Below are 7,170 nucleotides of genomic sequence, written 5' to 3' on the forward strand. Positions count from 1 at the left end.
TTCACAATTGCAGACACCTTCTGAGGATTAACAGCTATGCCCTTGGCAGAGATGATATGCCCAAGGTAGAGAACCTCATCGAGCCAAAACTCGCACTTTGAAAACTTCGCATAGAACTGATGTTTTCTGAGTTTGTCCAGCACCAATCTCAAGTGCTTGGCATGATCCTCCTTGTTCTTAGAAAAGACCAAAATGTCATCGAGATAGACCAGGACGAAGTCATTTGTGTAGGGGTTGAAGATGAAGTTCATCATGCGAGAGAATGTTGGAGGAGCGTTGACAAGGCCGAAAGACATGACAGTGTATTCATAGGAACCAAAGCTTTTCCTGAATGCTGTCTTGGGGATATCTTGTTCACGAATGTGAATCTGATGATAGCCCATACGGAGGTCAAGCTTGGAGAATGCTTGAGCACCTTTGAGTTGTTTGAAAAGCTCATTGATGTTGGGAAGTGGGTACTTGTTCTTTATGGTCTTCTTGTTAAATGGGCGGTAGTCGACACAAAGTCGGTCCGTTCCATCCTTCTTCTTGACAAAAATAACACCACAACCCCAAGGAGAAGAACTGGGTCGGATGAGACCCATACGCTCTTGTCCATCGAGTTGTTTCTTCAGCTCCTTCAACTCTTCTGGTCCAAGCTTGTAAGGACGTTTGCAAACAGGTTCCGTGCCAGGCTCAAGATCGATGACAAATTCAACTGGCCGTCGAGGAGGCATTCCTGGAAGCTCTTCTGGAAAGACTTCTTGATATTCACAAACGACTGGAATCTGAGAGATGGCATCCAACTCGCCCTTCTCGTTGAGAGAAAACAGTCGAATGTTATCATCATGAGCAACAAAGACGATCACATCCTCAGACGAGTGTGTCAATTGAATCTGCCTGGCAGCACAATCAAGCTGAGCCTTGTGGTTAGAAAGCCAGTCCATTCCGAGAATAAGATCAATATCCGAGTCACCAAGGACCATTGGAGAAGACAGAAACTTATAATCGCCCATCTTGATAGAAACATTTGGAACCACCAAACTGTCACTCAACCGTTTACCCAGAGAAACGATATCCATGGATTTGCCCAAATGAGAAGAAGTGAATTCGTTCTTGGCAAAAAATGGTTTTGACATGAAACAATGCGATGCACCAGTATCAAAAAGAACTTTTGCAGGAATGTCATTAACAGGAAGGTTAGCCATGATCACTTCTGAAGAGTCCTCTGCCTAAGTTGCGTTCATCATGTTGACCTTGGCATGCTTGGGGTTATGCTTGACCACTACATTGCTAGCAGATCTCATAGGAGGAGGAGGAAGACGCCTCTGGTTGAAGCATTTGTTTGCATAGTGACCCTTCTACTGACACTTGTTACACGTCACCTCTGGGAGCGGATGGTGATACGGAGCACTTGACCTTGGAGCATGAGACGAAGTCTTGTTCTGAAAGCCTGGTTTGGGTGGGAAGATCCATTGCCACCTTTGCCCTTCTGCTGATAAGGTTGCCAGAATGGAGGAGGAGGAGGCAACCAATACTTTTGTTGCTTAGCTTCCACTTGAGTTGAGGAAGAAGGAATTGCATCCCTGACTCTCTTCTTGGAAGCATCGCACTTGAGCTGAGCGGTCTCTTGCTTCAGTGCCATGTTGTAGAATTCATCATACTTTTTCGGCTCAAAAAGCACGAGGGCTAGTTGCAGATCTTCTCTGAGGCCACCTTTGAATTGATAAATCATGCTCTTCTTGTTAGGGACGTCTTGCTTGGCGAAGCGAGCGAGCCTATGGAACAGGATGTTGTATTGGTAAACAGACAAGCTGCCTTGCTTCAGATTGCAGAACTCCTCACGCTTACTCTCAACAACACTCTGAGGAATGTGGTGAGCTTTGAAGTCTTGGCGGAAATCATCCCAGGTAATCACACGACCACCTCTGGAATCTTTGTATTGTTGATACCACTCAGCAGCTTGGTCTTTGAGTTGGAACGAAGCAAACTTGACAAAGTCCACAGGCCTGATGTTGCTGCACTCAAAATGTTTGCAGATATCCACGAGCCAATCATCAGCGTCTGTGGCCTCGACACAGTTACTGAAGGTCTTTGGCTGATTTGTGAGGAACTGGTTGAGGGTAGCAAACTGAGTTTGATTGTTGCCATTGCCTTGATTTCCTTGGTTGCGCTCTTGCAAGAGTTGCATAATCAGTGCGTGTTGGCGTTGGTAGCAGCCATCACAGCTTGCCATGCCTCCGGAGGTGGAGGTGGTGGTGGCGGTTCCGAATTCTGATGCGTTGGAGGAGCCATCCTGAAGAGGGTGATATCCGTTAGCATCTTGACAGACATATATTCAAGCTGAATCAAATGGATCGAAATTGCAACATATAGCCTTAACATTCGAACAAAAATGAGCGAATGAATTCCAAATTAAATGGTCACACTTCCATAAATTGAGAAGCCACTTAGATAGAGGTAGATGAATAAAACAACAAGGTACGAACATGAAAAAATACTTGGTAAGGATTAACCAATCACAAACCAAATATCTGCGGAAGAAATACTAGAGCTACATGAATTCCCACCTATGAAACTCCTGAAAAATTTCCGGTTATACAATCAGGTGTTGGGGATACAGGGGAAGCATAATATCTCACCCAAAACTAGCAAATCCTACATCCAGCTATATCCATCCTTCAACACATAACCAAGAAACCTTCGGAAATCACTTACCTCAACCTTCGAAAAGCATCCGTTATACGAGTTATGGCAATACTCCCGAACTCCCGCCCCAGTACTGGGTGGCATCGAGGTTATCTCACCAACAACTGCATAAAGGAGATTTTCGATGTCGGCGAAACTCAGGTATTCCAGAACTGCAACGATAAAATTGTGATGACAACACCTCAGAGCTCAACTCCCCGGGACACTGCCACAACCCCTAAATGTCAGGAGGCACCAAGAACAATGTTCTCGTCACAAAACCATCGAAACGATTCCAATATACCCGCATGATCCTAAATTTTTTTAGTGAAATTTGAGAAGAGAAGAGTCAAAACTCTACGTCAGGATGCCTCACCAGAGCGACGAAGGGACTGAGGATTAAAAAGAATCCTACTCTCCTATATATATAATCCTAAAAGACTCAAAACATTTTTCTAAACTCAACAATGCCAACGATTCGATCAAGCAGGGGGCTCCTAAGTCGGGGAAGGCTCTGATTACCAACTTGTAACACCCACGATGCCGCTATATCTCCCACGTGTCGGAGCACGACCTAGAGGCATAACCGCATTGTAGGCATGTCCCAAGAGGGGTAATCTTTACACATCCCATGTACTAAATAAGAAAGAGGTACAGAGTTGGCTTACAATCGCCACTTCACACAATACATAAATATAGCATTACATCATTCAGATACAATCAAGGTCCGACTACGGAACCAAAATAAAGACAACCCCAAATGCATAAGATCCCCGATTGCCCCAACTGGGCCCCACTACTGATCATCTGGAAAGGAAATGTAGTAACGTCGTGAGTCCTCATCGAACTCCCACTTGAGCTCAGTCGCATCTCCTGGAATGGTATCATCGGCACCTGCATCTGGATTTGGAAGTAATCTGTGAGTCACGGGGACTCAGAAATCTCACACCCTTGCGATCAAGACTATTTAAGCTTATGGGTAGGGAAAATGTATGAGGTGGAGCTGCAGCAAGCACTAGCATATATCGTGGCTAACATACGCAAAAAATAGCGAGAAGAGAAAGGCAAGGCACGGTCGAGAATCTATGATCAAAAAGTGATCCTAGAAATACTTATGTTCAAGCATAACCCGAGACCGTGTTCTCTTCCCGGACTCCGCCGAAAAGAGGCCATCACGGCTACACATGCTGTTGATTCATTTTAATTAAGTTTAGTTTCAGGTTCTCTACAACCGGACATTAACAAATTCCCATCTGCCCATAATCGCGGGCACGACTTTCGAAAGTTCAAATCCCCGCAAGGGTGTCCCAACTTAGCCCATCACAAGCTCTCACGGTCAACGAAGGATATTCCTTCTCCCAGGATGGTCCGATCCGACTCGGAATCCCGGTTACAAGACATCTCGACAATGGTAAAACAAGACTAGCAAAGCCGCCCGATGTGCCAACAAATCCCGATAGGAGTCGCACGTATCTCGTTCTCAGGGCACACCGGATAGGTCAAGCTACGAGTAAAACCAACCCTCGAGTTGCCCCGAGGTGGCCCCATAGGCTACCCGTTTCGGACCAGCACTTAGAGGAGCACTGGCCCCGGGGGGGGGGGGGGGGTTAAACTAAAGATGACGCTTGAGTCCGTGAAACCCAAGGGAAAAAGGCTAGGTGGCAAATTGTAAAACCAAGGGTTGGGCCTTGCTAGAGGAGTTTTATTCAAGGCGAACTGTCAAGGGGTTCCCATTATAACCCAACCGCGTAAGGAACGCAAAATCAAGGAACATAACACCGGTATGACGGAAACTAGGGCGGCAAGAGAGGAACAAACACCAGGCATAAGACCAAGCCTTCCACCCTTTACCAAGTATATAGGTGCATTAAAGTAAACAAGATATAATAATGATATCCCAACAATAATCATGTTCCAACAAGGAACAAACTCCAACGTTCACCTGCAACTAGCAACGCTATAAGAGGGGCTGAGTAAAGTGGTAACATAGCCAAACAACGGTTTGCTAGGACAAGGTGGGTTAGAGGTTTGACATGGCAATATGGGAGGCATGATATAGCATGTGGTAGGTATCATGGCATAGGCATAGCAATAGAGCGAGCAACTAGCAAGCAAAGATAGAAGTGATTTCGAGGGTATGGTCATCTTGCCTGCAAAGTTCTCCGAGTTGAAGTAAGCTTGATCCTCGTAAGCATACTCAACTGGTTCCTCGATCACGTACTCGTCTCCTGACTCTACCCAAAGCAAGAACACAAGCAAAGGGAACCACGATCAACCACGGTGCAATGCGCAAGCAACATGATGCAAAACATGGCATGATATGCGGGATGTAAAATGCAATGCATATGCGTGCTCCGGAAGGAAAAGATTGAACCAAGCCTCAACTTGGCAAACCAAGAGTGCCACTGTAAAGAAGAGTTGATTTCGGTCGAAATCGATATAAAGATCACCGGAATCGGATGCACGGTTTGCAAATGGCAAGCAAAACAATAATGGCACAATTCTGGGATTAACAGCACGATGCCATCTAAAATGCATCAAGAAACTAAGCAGCTGCACTCTAACATAGCAACAAAGCACATGGCAGTGGTCCACTCAAGATGCTTGGCAAAATATGAACACTGAGCTACGGCTAATTCACACAATAGCAGGTTCAAACAAGCATGGCAAAAGTGCAAAATATATCAGGTTCACAGACTTAGTGAAAATAACATGTCAGGATTTAACATCAGGAAGCAATGTTTAGAGCAAGATAACAACATGCTACGGGGAGATATCATGGAAAAGAAAGGCATGGAATGAATCTACACAAAGCATATAACAAAAGTCCCTTACTGACCATAAGCCAAAAAGGATCAGAAGATATGATGGCACCCATGTAAACATAGCAAGTTTCGTTAACAGATTCAGACTTAGCAGAAAACTGGACATGGCAAAAACAGAGTTACATAGGCATGTTTGCGAGCTCGATGCACTCACCACAAGGTATTGCATGACAATCTAAGCATACACCCAACAAGAAGACATGATCAAGAAGCTAACCATGGCAAGAACCATCTCATAGCATGCAAGGATCAACTAAAACAACCTTGGCAAAATTGAATAACATGTAAACAATCTGCCAGGAACATTTTATAGCAAAAGTAGAGCAAGATTGAGTCATGCTACGGTACTCCATAATTTCAAACAAAGACATGGATGGATAGAGCATAACAATATATCAAAATCATCCTTACTGAACATTCTCAAAAGAGGCATGGATCACTCTGTAGAAACATGAATACATGGCATAAAAATAACATCAGGGAAATGACTTGGAAGAATTCTAAGTCCCTGAAATCAGCAACATCACGAGAGCTACTTTGCATGCTTGTGCTAGTCACCACATTGATCACAAAAATACATGGCATACACCCCTGTAAAGATGGCATGGCATAACCCAAAACACATGTAGGGCTCAAGTTCATAGGAGGCACACATTAAACATGGCAAAAATGACAAATGTCCATAATCTGTTAAGAAACAGAAACTAACATTACATAGCACACTTGCAACAACATTTATGGCATCAAGATTAACTCAAACAAGCATGGTGCAATGGAACGAAATGAAAAGCACATCTAGACAAACAAATTCGACATATTACATGCCCAAAACAGAGCTACGGATGCAAAGTTATAATGCGATGAACATGCCAGAAAATGTTAGGGACTTAGGCAGAAAAACTAGGTCAACCTTCGGTCCAGATCTAGGGTTTGTTGGGTTCGCGAACCGAGGCGGCACGAGCTCGCCGGAGAGGAAGGTTGCGCTCGTCGTAGAGGAGGGGGAAGGCGGATCTGGCGCCGGGGAGCTCCCCTCCGGCCGGATCTCGCTGGATCCGACGCAGGGCGAGGCGCAGGCGCGGCACCGGGCGCGAGGTGGCAGCGAGCGACGATGATGGGGCGGCAAGGCGGCGACCAGGCGGCGCGGCGAGGGCTCAGGCGGCGGGGCGCGGCGCAGGCGGTGGAGGCACGCGGCGTGGCGTACGGGCCGCGGGAGCCAGATCCGGGCCGGGCGGGCCGGCGGCGGCGAGGTGGCGGTGGGGACACGTGGCGCTTCCCGACTGGCCGGGCGGTGGCGGGCGGATGCGTCCGGCCATCTCGGACGTGTCCGGCGGCGGCGGGGACGAATTTTTAGGGTTTGGACCCGGGATTTTTGGACGGGGGGCATATATTTATAGGTAGAGGGAGCTAGGAGACTTCAAATGTTGTGCGGTTTTCAGCCACGCGATCGTGATCAAACGACCGAGAGGATGGAGGGGGTTTAGGTGGGTTTTGGGCCACTTTGGAAGGGTGTTGGGTTGCAACACACACGAGGCCTTTGCGGTTCCTCGGTTAACCGTTGGAGTATCAAACGAAGTTCAAATGGCACGAAACATGACAGGCAGTCTACCGGTGGTATACGAAGGCCGCAAGGCAAGTCTCGGTCCAACCGAGAATGTTTAACACCCGCACATGAAAAGAG

The sequence above is a fragment of the Triticum aestivum genome, chromosome 6A (assembly GCF_018294505.1).
Source record: "Triticum aestivum cultivar Chinese Spring chromosome 6A, IWGSC CS RefSeq v2.1, whole genome shotgun sequence".
NCBI classification, from domain to species: Eukaryota; Viridiplantae; Streptophyta; class Magnoliopsida; order Poales; family Poaceae; genus Triticum; species Triticum aestivum.